The sequence below is a fragment of the Ambystoma mexicanum genome, chromosome 11 (assembly GCF_040938575.1).
Source record: "Ambystoma mexicanum isolate Mex_15411 chromosome 11, UKY_AmexF1_1, whole genome shotgun sequence".
Lineage (NCBI taxonomy): Eukaryota > Metazoa > Chordata > Amphibia > Caudata > Ambystomatidae > Ambystoma > Ambystoma mexicanum.
In genome coordinates this window covers 821,190,928-821,204,576 of record NC_090934.1, presented here as the reverse complement: position 1 = coordinate 821,204,576, position 13,649 = coordinate 821,190,928, and the positions used below count along the sequence as shown (strand labels likewise).

Sequence of the window (13,649 nt, the reverse complement as noted above, 5' to 3'; positions counted from 1 at the left end):
AAAGACACAGAGTGTTCCACTCAGTAAACCTGAGTCATTTCTCCCGTGTTCTCTGGGTTCAGCCTACTGTCCCCTTTTAACACAAGTGCGCAACTGTGGCTTTCTCCTCATAGCAAGTTATGCCTACACAGAGGACCTTTGGTGCACTGTTGATGGGCTCTGTCCTCTACTAAATCCCCTGTGTTTGTGGATTAGGGGAGGTAGGGAAGTGCTTGATACCCTGATTTGCTGTGGGAAATAGAGCTATTTTAGAAATATTTTCAGGTTGCCTGGGAAGCATAAGCAAACAGCACACCAATCAGGCCCCAGTGTAAGCACTGCGTGAGTCTCTGTGGCGCAATCGGTTAGCGCGTTCGGCTGTTAACCGAAAGGTTGGTGGTTCAAGCCCACCCAGGGACGATGCATTTTGGCTCAAAAATTCAGCATGACCAACTATGAACTTCTGTTTACCTCTCGCAGGTCTCGTCTGCTGACGTCCAAAAAATCCAATAAACTGTAAGCAATTCTTCTCGCTTGCTTTAGTTTTTCAAAACTTGCCATTCAATTCATAAACATCAAGACTTCATGGGAAGGGTTTGGCTGCAGCGTGTACTGATGCACAGAAGGAAGCTATCCTAGCCAGTCTACCTAAAGAAGTAATGAGGCTCTGCAGGTGCATGTACGTCTCCTACCTTTATTCTGTCATCAGACACACCAGGTGGACTGCCGCAAGAACCTCGTGGCGCAATGGTAGCGCGTTTGACTCCAGATCAGAAGGTTTCGTGTTCAAATCACGTCGGGGTCATATTTGCTTTTCCCACTCTGAAATATAAAATTGCTCTTCAGTATCTCGTTATTTCAACCTGACTGCATCTTTGTGCTCTGGGCCTAGTTGTTCTGGCGTTTCGAATGTAAACTTTGCAGCAGGGAAGTATCATATTGACAGACACCCATGAAGGACATGGTCAACCTTTAAAGCAGGCCAATCTCTATGTTTTACTGGATGCAGCAGAAGTATTTCCTCTTTACCATCTCTTCAAGTGGGCCTGACTGATGTGCTGTTTTGTGCACGCTACGTGGGCTTTGTAAAGCATACCTCTGCCATTTGCATGGCCTCCTAGCGCTGTCAATATTTTCGTGTAATCGCTGAATGCTGCACTGTCCTGGGAACTCTAGGTGTGACTAAAGGATATATGTTGGGGCCCCGAAAGGGGGTCGGCAGTCTAGTGGCAATGGGCATCACTTTGCAGTTTGGGTTTGTGAGTTCAGGTACCGGTCTGGTGTCGGAAACCTGTAAGCGCCCTCCCAATCAACTGTCGGTCCAGGATTGTGAGGATTTCCCCTTATACTGGTCTCAGTAGACACATTTCCATTTTACTTTTTCACTCTCGCATTGCCTATTTCTCTCTCTCTCATAGTTACATTATAGACAAGAGAGACATTGTCAGCGAGAGGGTTGCACAGCACCTTCCCCCATTTCCCTAAGTGCATTGCAAGGGGCTCTGGGAGGCGTGCACATTTGTCTGAAACACAAAGATCCACTGGCAATAAAAAGTGTAGGTCCCTAGTTTGCATTTCTTAGAATTTGAGGAGGCACTCAGAGTTGTCTCGGGCGTGACTGTACCTTTCATAGGAGATGTGCTAATCCCCAAACCCTCTTCCTTTGTCCCAGTAATCTGTCTTAGTGCCTCTAGCAAGTTGTTTTCTGAAACAAAGCTTACCTGAACATCCTGTAAAATTGGTAACTTTTCAGTAGCAGTACAGTGCAGTATATAGCATTCCTGTTGCGCACAGCATCTAGATCCAAAAATTGCTTACTCTACCCCAGAAATTAGAATTCACCCAGTCAAACAGAGGGATCTATAAAGAGCATGGCAAGTAGTTAACATAAGCTACTTCCCCCAAGTTCTCTTGGTGCACTCTGCTGCCCTCTTTTAACAGAAGAATGCAACTGCAGGTCTTGCTTCTCAGCAAGGTACCTACATATAGAATCCTTGGTGCACTCTTGCTAAATCTGCTGGAATGTGTCTTCTATTGTGCCCAAGGTGGTTGTGTATTTGGGGACTCAGGGAAGCAAGGGAGCAGTCTAATGCACTGCAGTGCTAAGAGAGGCATGCCTTTTTCAGAAAAAAGTTCAGGTTTTCTGCCAATCAGAAAAAAATAGCAATGCAATCAGGCCAAAGGCAGAACACACATGCCAGTGAGTCTCTGTGGCGCAATTGGTTAGCGCGTTGGGCTGTTAACCGAAAAGACGCTGCTGTTTTTGGCACAAAGACACAGAGTGTTCCACTCAGTAAACCTGAGTCATTTCTCCCGTGTTCTCTGGGTTCAGCCTACTGTCCCCTTTTAACACAAGTGCGCAACTGTGGCTTTCTCCTCATAGCAAGTTATGCCTACACAGAGGACATTTGGTGCACTGTTGATGGGCTCTGTCCTCTACTAAATCCCCTGTGTTTGTGGATTAGGGGAGGTAGGGAAGTGCTTGATACCCTGATTTGCTGTGGGAAATAGAGCTATTTTAGAAATATTTTCAGGTTGCCTGGGAAGCATAAGCAAACAGCACACCAATCAGGCCCCAGTGTAAGCACTGCATGAGTCTCTATGGCGCAATCGGTTAGCGCGTTCGGCTGTTAACCAAAAGGTAGGTGGTTCAAGCCCACCGAGGGACGATGCATTTTGGGTCAAAAATTCAGCGTGACCAACTATGAACTTCTGTTTACCTCTCGCAGGTCTCGTCTGCTGACGTCCAAAAAATCCAATAAACTGCAAGCAATTCTTCTCGCTTGCTTTAGTTTTTCAAAACTTGTCATTCAATTCATAAACATCAAGACTTCATGGGAAGGGTTTGGCTGCAGCGTGTACTGATGCACAGAAGGAAGCTATCCTAGCCAGTCTACTTAAAGAAGCAATGAGGCTCTGCAGGTGCATGTACGTCTCCTACCTTTATTCTGTCATCAGACACACCAGGTGGACTGCGACAAGGACCTCGTAGCGCAATGGTAGCGCGTCTGACTCCAGATCAGAAAGTTGTGTGTTCAAATCATGTCGGGGTCATACTTCCTTTTCCCACTCTGAAATACAAAATTGCTCTTCAGTATCTCGTTATTTCAACCTGACTGCATCTTTGTGCTCTGGGCGTAGTTGTTCTGGCGTTTCGTATGTAAGCTTTACAGCAGGGAAGTATCATATTGACAGACACCCATGAAGGACATGGTCAACCTTTAAAGCAGGCCAATCTCTATGTTTTACTGGATGCAGCAGAAGTATTTCCTCTTTACCATCTCTTCAAGTGGGCCTGACTGATGTGCTGTTTTGTGCACGCTACGTGGGCTTTGTAAAGCATACCTCTGCCATTTGCATGGCCTCCTAGCGCTGTCAATATTTTCGTGTAATCGCTGAATGCTGCACTGTCCTGGGAACTCTAGGTGTGACTAAAGGATATATGTTGGGGCCCCGAAAGGGGGTCGGCAGTCTAGTGGCAATGGGCATCACTTTGCAGTTTGGGTTTGTGAGTTCAGGTACCGGTCTGGTGTCGGAAACCTGTAAGCGCCCTCCCAATCAACTGTCGGTCCTGGATTGTGAGGATTTCCCCTTATACTGGTCTCAGTAGACACATTTCCATTTTACTTTTTCACTCTCGCATTGCCTATTTCTCTCTCTCTCATAGATACATTATAGACAAGAGAGACATTGTCAGCGAGAGGGCTTCACAGCACCTTCCCCCATTTCCCTAAGTGCATTGCAAGGGGCTCTGGGAGGCGTGCACATTTGTCTGAAACACAAAGATCCACTGGCAATAAAAAGCGTAGGTCCCTAGTTTGCATTTCTTAGAATTTGAGGTGACACTCAGAGTTGTCTCGGGCGTGACTGTATCTTTCATAGGAGATGTGCTAATCCCCAAACCCTCTTCCTTTGTCCGAGTAATCTGTCTTAGTGCCTCTAGCAAGTTGTTTTCTGAAACAAAGCTTACCTGAACATCCTGTAAAATTGGTAACTTTTCAGTAGCAGTACAGTGCAGTATATAGCATTCCTGTTGCGCACAGCATCTAGATCCAAAAATTGCTTACTCTACCCCAGAAATTAGAATTCACCCAGTCAAACAGAGGGATCTATAAAGAGCATGGCAAGTAGTTAACATAAGCTACTTCCCCCAAGTTCTCTTGGTGCACTCTGCTGCCCTCTTTTAACAGAAGAATGCAACTGCAGGTCTTGCTTCTCAGCAAGGTACCTACATATAGAATCCTTGGTGCACTCTTGCTAAATCTGCTGGAATGTGTCTTCTATTGTGCCCAAGGTGGTTGTGTATTTGGGGACTCAGGGAAGCAAGGGAGCAGTCTAATGCACTGCAGTGCTAAGAGAGGCATGCCTTTTTCAGAAAAAAGTTCAGGTTTTCTGCCAATCAGAAAAAAATAGCAATGCAATCAGGCCAAAGGCAGAACACACATGCCAGTGAGTCTCTGTGGCGCAATTGGTTAGCGCGTTCGGCTGTTAACCGAAAAGACGCTGCTGTTTTTGGCACAAAGACACAGAGTGTTCCACTCAGTAAACCTGAGTCATTTCTCCCGTGTTCTCTGGGTTCAGCCTACTGTCCCCTTTTAACACAAGTGCGCAACTGTGGCTTTCTCCTCATAGCAAGTTATGCCTATACAGAGGACATTTGGTGCACTGTTGATGGGCTCTGTCCTCTACTAAATCCCCTGTGTTTGTGGATTAGGGGAGGTAGGGAAGTGCTTGATACCCTGATTTGCTGTGGGAAATAGAGCTATTTTAGAAATATTTTCAGGTTGCCTGGGAAGCATAAGCAAACAGCACACCAATCAGGCCCCAGTGTAAGCACTGCATGAGTCTCTATGGCGCAATCGGTTAGCGCGTTCGGCTGTTAACCAAAAGGTAGGTGGTTCGAGCCCACCGAGGGACGATGCATTTTGGGTCAAAAATTCAGCGTGACCAACTATGAACTTCTGTTTACCTCTCGCAGGTCTCGTCTGTTGACGTCCAAAAAATCCAATAAACTGCAAGCAATTCTTCTCGCTTGCTTTAGTTTTTCAAAACTTGCCATTCAATTCATAAACATCAAGACTTCATGGGAAGGGTTTGGCTGCAGCGTGTACTGATGCACAGAAGGAAGCTATCCTAGCCAGTCTACTTAAAGAAGCAATGAGGCTCTGCAGGTGCATGTACGTCTCCTACCTTTATTCTGTCATCAGACACACCAGGTGGATTGCCGCAAGGACCTCGTGGCGCAATGGTAGCGCGTCTGACTCCAGATCAGAAGGTTTCGTGTTCAAATCACGTCGGGGTCATACTTCCTTTTCCCACTCTGAAATACAAAATTGCTCTTCAGTATCTCGTTATTTCAACCTGACTGCATCTTTGTGCTCTGGGCCTAGTTGTTCTGGCGTTTCGAATGTAAGCTTTGCAGCAGGGAAGTATCATATTGACAGACAATCATGAAGGACATGGTCAACCTTTAAAGCAGGCCAATCTCTATGTTTTACTGGATGCAGCAGAAGTATTTCCTCTTTACCATCTCTTCAAGTGGGCCTGACTGATGTGCTGTTTTGTGCACGCTACGTGGGCTTTGTAAAGCATACCTCTGCCATTTGCATGGCCTCCTAGCGCTGTCAATATTTTCGTGTAATCGCTGAATGCTGCACTGTCCTGGGAACTCTAGGTGTGACTAAAGGATATATGCTGGGGCCCCGAAAGGGGGTTGGCAGTCTAGTGACAATGCCCATCACTTTGCAGTTTGGGTTTTTGAGTTCAGGTACCGGTCTGGTGTCGGAAACCTGTAAGCGCCCTCCCAATCAACTGTCGGTCCTGGATTGTGAGGATTTCCCCTTATACTGGTCTCAGTAGACACATTTCCATTTTACTTTTTCACTCTCGCATTGCCTATTTCTCTCTCTCTCATAGTTACATTATAGACAAGAGAGACATTGTCAGCGAGAGGGCTTCACAGCACCTTCCCCCCTTTCCCTAAGTGCATTGCAAGGGGCTCTGGGAGGCGTGCACATTTGTCTGAAACACAAAGATCCACTGGCAATAAAAAGCGTAGGACCCTAGTTCGCATTTCTTAGAATTTGAGGTGGCACTCAGAGTTGTCTCGGGCGTGACTGTACCTTACATAGGAGATGTGCTAATCCCCAAACCCTCTTCCTTTGTCCCACTAATCTGTCCGAGGGCCTCTAGCAAGTTGTTTTCTGAAACAAAGCTTACCTGAACATCCTGTAAAATTGGTAACTTTTCAGTAGCAGTACAGTGCAGTATATAGCATTCTTGTTGCGCACAGCATCTAGATCCAACAATTGCTTATTCTACCCCAGAAATTAGAATTCACCCAGTCAAACAGAGGGATCTATAAAGAGCATGGCAAGTAGTTAACATAAGCTACTTCCCCCAAGTTCTCTTGGTGCACTCTGCTGCCCTCTTTTAACAGAAGAATGCAACTGCAGGTCTTGCTTCTCAGCAAGGTACCTACATATAGAAACCTTGGTGCACTCTTGCTAAATCTGCTGGAATGTGTCTTCTATTGTGCCCAAGGTGGTTGTGTATTTGGGGACTCAGGGAAGCAAGGGAGCAGTCTAATGCACTGCAGTGCTAAGAGAGGCATGCCTTTTTCAGAAAAAAGTTCAGGTTTTCTGCCAATCAGAAAAAAATAGCAATGCAATCAGGATAAAGGCAGAAAACACATGTCAGTGAGTCTCTGTGGCGCAATTGGTTAGCGCGTTCGGCTGTTAACCGAAAAGAAGCTGCTGTTTTTGGCACAAAGACACAGAGTGTTCCACTTATAATCCTGAGTCATTTCTCCCGTGTTCTCTGGGTTCAGCCTACTGTCCCCTTTTAACACAAGTGCGCAACTGTGGCTTTCTCCTCATAGCAAGTTATGCCTACACAGAGGACATTTGGTGCACTGTTGATGGGCTCTGTCCTCTACTAAATCCCCTGTGTTTGTGGATTAGGGGAGGTAGGGAAGTGCTTGATACCCTGATTTGCTGTGGGAAATAGAGCTATTTTAGAAATGTTTTCAGGTTGCCTGGGAAGCATAAGCAAACAGCACACCAATCAGGCCCCAGTGTAAGCACTGCATGAGTCTCTGTGGCGCGATCAGTTAGCGCGTCCGGCTGTTAACCGAAAGGTTGGTGGTTCAAGCCCACCCAGGACGGTGCATTTTGGCTCAAAAATTCAGCATGACCAACTATGAACTTCTGTTTACCTCTCACAGGTCTCGTCTGCTGACGTCCAAAAAATCCAATAAACTGCAAGCAATTCTTCTCGCTTGCTTTAGTTTTTCAAAACTTGCCATTCAATTCATAAACATCAAGACTTCATGGGAAGGGTTTGGCTGCAGCGTGTACTGATGCACAGAAGGAAGCTATCCTAGCCAGTCTACTTAAAGAAGCAATGAGGCTCTGCAGGTGCATGTACGTCTCCTACCTTTATTCTGTCATCAGACACACCAGGTGGACTGCCACAAGGACCTCGTGGCGCAATGGTAGCGTGTCTGACTTCAGATCGGAAGGTTTAGTGTTCAAATCACGTCGGGGTCATATTTGCTTTTCCCACTCTGAAATATAAAATTGCTCTCAGTATCTCGTTATTTCAACCTGACTGCATCTTTGTGCTCTGGGCCTAGTTGTTCTGGCGTTTCGAATGTAAGCTTTGCAGCAGGGAAGTATCATATTGACAGACACCCATGAAGGACATGGTCAACCTTTAAAGCAGGCCAATCTCTATGTTTTACTGGATGCAGCAGAAGTATTTCCTCTTTACCATCTCTTCAAGTGGGCCTGACTGATGTGCTGTTTTGTGCACGCTACGTGGGCTTTGTAAAGCATACCTCTGCCATTTGCATGGCCTCCTAGCGCTGTCAATATTTTCGTGTAATCGCTGAATGCTGCACTGTCCTGGGAACTCTAGGTGTGACTAAAGGATATATGCTGGGGCCCCGAAAGGCGGTCGGCAGTCTAGTGGCAATGCCCATCACTTTGCAGTTTGGGTTTGTGAGTTCAGGTACCGGTCTGGTGTCAGAAAACTGTAAGCGCCCTCCCAATCAACTGTCGGTCCTGGATTGTGAGGATTTCCCCTTATACTGGTCTCAGTAGACACATTTCCATTTTACTTTTTCACTCTCGCATTGCCTATTTCTCTCTCTCTCATAGATACATTATAGACAAGAGAGACATTGTCAGCGAGAGGGTTGCACAGCACCTTCCCCCATTTCCCTAAGTGCATTGCAAGGGGCTCTGGGAGGCGTGCACATTTGTCTGAAACACAAAGATCCACTGGCAATAAAAAGCGTAGGTCCCTAGTTTGCATTTCTTAGAATTTGAGGTGACACTCAGAGTTGTCTCGGGCGTGACTGTACCTTTCATAGGAGATGTGCTAATCCCCAAACCCACTTCCTTTGTCCCAGTAATCTGTTTTAGTGCCTCTAGCAAGTTGTTTTCTGAAACAAAGCTTACCTGAACATCCTGTAAAATTGGTAACTTTTCAGTAGCAGTACAGTGCAGTATATAGCATTCCTGTTGCGCACAGCATCTAGATCCAAAAATTGCTTACTCTACCCCAGAAATTAGAATTCACCCAGTCAAACAGAGGGATCTATAAAGAGCATGGCAAGTAGTTAACATAAGCTACTTCCCCCAAGTTCTCTTGGTGCACTCTGCTGCCCTCTTTTAACAGAAGAATGCAACTGCAGGTCTTGCTTCTTAGAAAGGTACCTACATATAGAAACCTTGGTGCACTCTTGCTAAATCTGCTGGAATGTGTCTTCTATTGTGCCCAAGGTGGTTGTGTATTTGGCGACTCAGGGAAGCAAGGGAGCAGTCTAATGCACTGCAGTGCTAAGAGAGGAATGCCTTTTTCAGAAAAAAGTTCAGGTATTCTGCCAATCAGAAAAAAATAGCAATGCAATCAGGCCAAAGGCAGAACACACATGCCAGTGAGTCTCTGTGGCGCAATTGGTTAGCGCGTTCTGCTGTTAACCGAAAAGACGCTGCTGTTGTTGGCACAAAGACACAGAGTGTTCCACTCAGTAAACCTGAGTCATTTCTCCCTTGTTCTCTGGGTTCAGCCTACTGTCCCCTTTTAACACAAGTGCGCAACTGTGGCTTTCTCCTCATAGCAAGTTATGCCTACACAGAGGACATTTGGTGCACTGTTGATGGGCTCTGTCCTCTACTAAATCCCCTGTGTTAGTGGATTAGTGGAGGTAGGGAAGTGCTTGATACCCTGATTTGCTGTGGGAAATAGAGCTATTTTAGAAATATTTTCAGGTTGCCTGGGAAGCATAAGCAAACAGCACACCAATCAGGCCCCAATATAAGCACTGCATGAGTCTCTGTAGCGCAATCGGTTAACGCTTTCGGCTGTTAATCGAAAGGTTGGTGGTTCAAGCCCACCCAGGGACGATGCATTTTGGCTCAAAAATTCAGCATGACCAACTATGAACTTCTGTTTACCTCTCGCAGATCTCGTCTAATGACGTCCAAAAAATCCAATAAACTGCAAGCAATTCTTCTCGCTTGCTATAGTTTTTCAAAACTTGCCATTCAATTCATAAACATCAAGACTTCATGGGAGGGTTTGGCTGCAGCGTGTACTGATGCACAGAAGGAAAATATCCTAGCCAGTCTACTTAAAGAAGCAATGAGGCTTTGCAGGTGCATGTACGTCTCCTACCTTTATTCTGTCATCAGACACACCAGGTGGATGCCACAAGGACCTCGTGGCGCAATGGTAGCGCGTCTGACTCCAGATCAGAAGGTTGCGTGTTCAAATCACGGCGGGGTCATATTTGCTTTTCCCACTCTGAAATATAAAATTGCTCTTCAGTATCTCGTTATTTCAACCTGACTGCATCTTTGTGCTCTGGGCCTAGTTGTTCTGGCGTTTCGAATGTAAGCTTTGCAGCAGGGAAGTATCATATTGACAGACACCCATGAAGGACGTGGTCAACCTTTAAAGCAGGCCAATCTCTATGTTTTACTGGATGCAGCAGAAGTATTTCCTCTTTACCATCTCTTCAAGTGGGCCTGACTGATGTGCTGTTTTGTGCACGCTACGTGGGCTTTGTAAAGCATACCTCTGCCATTTGCATGGCCTCCTAGCGCTGTCAATATTTTCGTGTAATCGCTGAATGCTGCACTGTCCTGGGAACTCTAGGTGTGACTAAAGGATATTTACTGGGGCCCGAAAGGGGGTCGGCAGTCTAGTGGCAATGCCCATCACTTTGCAGTTTGGGTTTGTGAGTTCAGGTACCGGTCTGGTGTCGGAAACCTGTAAGCGCCCTCCCTATCAACTGTCGGTCCTGGATTGTGAGGATTTCCCCTTATACTGGTCTCAGTAGACACATTTCCATTTTACTTTTTCACTCTCGCATTGCCTATTTCTCTCTCTCTCATAGATACATTATAGACAAGAGAGACATTGTCAGCGAGAAGGCTTGACAGCACCTTCCCCCATTTCCCTAAGTGCATTGCAAGGGACTCTGGGAGGCGTGCACATTTGTCTGAAACACAAAGATCCACTGGTAATAAAAAGCGTAGGACCCCAGTTCGCATTTCTTAGAATTTGAGGAGGCACTCAGAGTTGTCTCGGGCGTGACTGTACCTTTCATAGGAGATGTGCTAATCCCCAAACCCTCTTCCTTTGTCACAGTAATCTGTCCTAGGGCCTCTAGCAAGTTGTTTTCTGAAACAAAGCTTACCTGAACATCCTGTAAAATTGGTAACTTTTCAGAAGCAGTAGAGTGCAGTATATAGCATTCCTGTTGCGCACAGCATCTAGATCCAAAAATTGCTTACTCTACCCCAGAAATTAGAATTCACCCAGTCAAACAGAGGGATCTATAAAGAGCATGGCAAGTAGTTAACATAAACTACTTCCCCCAAGTTCTCTTGGTGCACTCTGCTGCCCTCTTTTAACAGAAGAATGCAACTGCAGGTCTTGCTTCTCAGCAAGGTACCTACATATAGAATCCTTGGTGCACTCTTGCTAAATCTGCTCGAATGTGTCTTCTATTGTGCCCAAGGTGGTTGTGTATTTGGGGACTCAGGGAAGCAAGGGAGCAGTCTAATGCACTGTAGTGCTAAGAGAGGCATGCCTTTTTCAGAAACAAGTTCAGGTTTTCTGCCAATCAGAAAAAAATAGCAATGCAATCAGGCCAAAGGCAGAACACACATGCCAGTGAGTCTCTGTGGCGCAATTGGTTAGCGTGTTCGGCTGTTAACCGAAAAGACGCTGCTGTTTTTGGCACAAAGACACAGAGTTTTCCACTCAGTAAACCTGAGTCATTTCTCCCGTGTTCTCTGGGTTCAGCCTACTGTCCCCTTTTAACACAAGTGTGCAACTGTGGCTTTCCCCTCATAGCAAGTTATGCCTATACAGAGGACATTTGGTGCACTGTTGATGGGCTCTGTCCTCTACTAAATCCCCTGTGTTTGTGGATTAGGGGAGGTAGGGAAGTGCTTGATACCCTGATTTGCTGTGGGAAATAGAGCTATTTTAGAAATATTTTCAGGTTGCCTGGGAAGCATAAGCAAACAACACACCAATCAGGCCCCTGTGAAAGAACTGCATGAGTCTCTGTGGCGCAATCGGTTAGCGCGTTCGGCTGTTAACCGAAAGGTTGATGGTTCAAGCCCACCCAGGGACGGTGCATTTTGGCTCAAAAATTCAGCGTGACCAACTATGGACTTCTGTTTACCTCTCGCAGGTCTCGTCTGCTGACGTCCAAAAAATCCAATAAACTGCAAGCAATTCTTCTCGCTTGCTTTAGTTTTTCAAAACTTGCCATTCAATTCATAAACATCAAGACTTCATGGGAAGGGTTTGGCTGCAGCGTGTACTGATGCACAGAAGGAAGCTATCCTAGCCAGTCTACTTAAAGAAGCAATGAGGCTCTGCAGGTGCATGTACGTCTCCTACCTTTATTCTGTCATCAGACACACCAGGTGGCTTGCCACAAGGACCTCGTGGTGCAATGGTAGCGCGTCTGACTCCAGATCAGAAGGTTTTGTGTTCAAATCACGTCGGGGTCATATTTGCTTTTCCCACTCTGAAATGTAAAATTGCTCTTCAGTATCTCGTTATTTCAACCTGACTGCATCTTTGTGCTCTGGGCCTAGTTGTTCTGGCGTTTCGAATGTAAGCTTTGCAGCAGGGAAGTATCATATTGACAGACACCCATGAAGGACATGGTCAAACTTTAAAGCAGGCCAATCTCTATGTTTTACTGGATGCAGCAGAAGTATTTCCTCTTTACCATCTCTTCAAGTGGGCCTGACTGATGTGCTGTTTTGTGCACGCTACGTGGGCTTTGTAAAGCATACCTCTGCCATTTGCATGGCCTCCTAGGCTGTCAATATTTCCGTGTAATTGCTGAATGCTGCACTGTCCTGGGAACTCTAGGTGTGACTAAAGGATATATGCTGGGGCCCGAAAGGGGATCGGCAGTCTAGTGGCAATGGCCATCACTTTGCAGTTTGGGTTTGTGAGTTCAGGTACCGGTCTGGTGTCAGAAAACTGTAAGCGCCCTGCCAATCAAATGTCGGTCCTGGAATGTGATGATTTCCCCTTATACTGGTCTCAGTAGACACATTTCCATTTTACTTTTTCACTCTCGCATTGCCTATTTCTCTCTCTCTCATAGATACATTATAGACAAGAGAGACATTGTCAGCGAGAGGGTTGCACAGCACCTTCCCCCATTTCCCTAAGTGCATTGCAAGGGGCTCTGGGAGGTGTGCACATTTGTCTGAAACACAAAGATCCACTGGCAATAAAAAGCGTAGGTCCCTAGTTTGCATTTCTTAGAATTTGAGGTGACACTCAGAGTTGTCTCGGGCGTGACTGTACCTTTCATAGGAGATGTGCTAATCCCCAAACCCTCTTCCTTTGTCCCAGTAATCTGTTTTAGTGCCTCTAGCAAGTTGTTTTCTGAAACAAAGCTTACCTGAACATGCTGTAAAATTGGTAACTTTTCAGTAGCAGTACAGTGCAGTATATAGCATTCCTGTTGCGCACAGCATCTAGATCCAAAAATTGCTTACTCTACCCCAGAAATTAGAATTCACCCAGTCAAACAGAGGGATCTATAAAGAGCATGGCAAGTAGTTAACATAAGCTACTTCCCCCAAGTTCTCTTGGTGCACTCTGCTGCCCTCTTTTAACAGAAGAATGCAACTGCAGGTCTTGCTTCTCAGCAAGGTACCTACATATAGAAACCTTGGTGCACTCTTGCTAAATCTGCTGGAATGTGTCTTCTATTGTGCCCAAGGTGGTTGTGTATTTGGGGACTCAGGGAAGCAAGGGAGCAGTCTAATGCACTGCAGTGCTAAGAGAAGCATGCCTTTTTCAGAAAAAAGTTCAGGTTTTCTGCCAATCAGAAAAAAATAGCAATGCAATCAGGCCAAAGGCAGAACACACATGCCAGTGAGTCTCTGTGGCACAATTGGTTAGCGCGTTCGGCTCTTAACCGAAAAGACGCTGCTGTTTTTGGCACAAAGACACAGAGTGTTCCACTCAGTAAACCTGAGTCATTTCTCCCGTGTTCTCTGGGTTCAGCCTACTGTCCCCTTTTAACACATGTGCGCAACTGTGGCTTTCTCCTCATAGCAAGTTATGCCTACACAGAGGACATTTGGTGCACTGTTGATGGGCTCTGT

General features: G+C 46.0%; 4 non-coding genes across 4 annotated transcripts; all 4 read left to right on the top strand.

The window, feature by feature from the left end:
- Window positions 1-325: 325 nt before the first annotated feature.
- Window positions 326-399, top strand: TRNAN-GUU (transfer RNA asparagine (anticodon GUU)). Its single transcript has one exon. It is a non-coding gene; the product is annotated as a tRNA-Asn (tRNA).
- A 4,811-nt stretch (window positions 400-5,210) lies between these two features.
- TRNAW-CCA (transfer RNA tryptophan (anticodon CCA)) lies at window positions 5,211-5,282 on the top strand. Its single transcript has one exon. It is a non-coding gene; the product is annotated as a tRNA-Trp (tRNA).
- A 4,421-nt stretch (window positions 5,283-9,703) lies between these two features.
- TRNAW-CCA (transfer RNA tryptophan (anticodon CCA)) lies at window positions 9,704-9,775 on the top strand. The gene has a single exon. It is a non-coding gene; the product is annotated as a tRNA-Trp (tRNA).
- Window positions 9,776-11,564: 1,789 nt separating this feature from the next.
- TRNAN-GUU (transfer RNA asparagine (anticodon GUU)) lies at window positions 11,565-11,638 on the top strand. The gene has a single exon. It is a non-coding gene; the product is annotated as a tRNA-Asn (tRNA).
- Window positions 11,639-13,649: the final 2,011 nt, after the last annotated feature.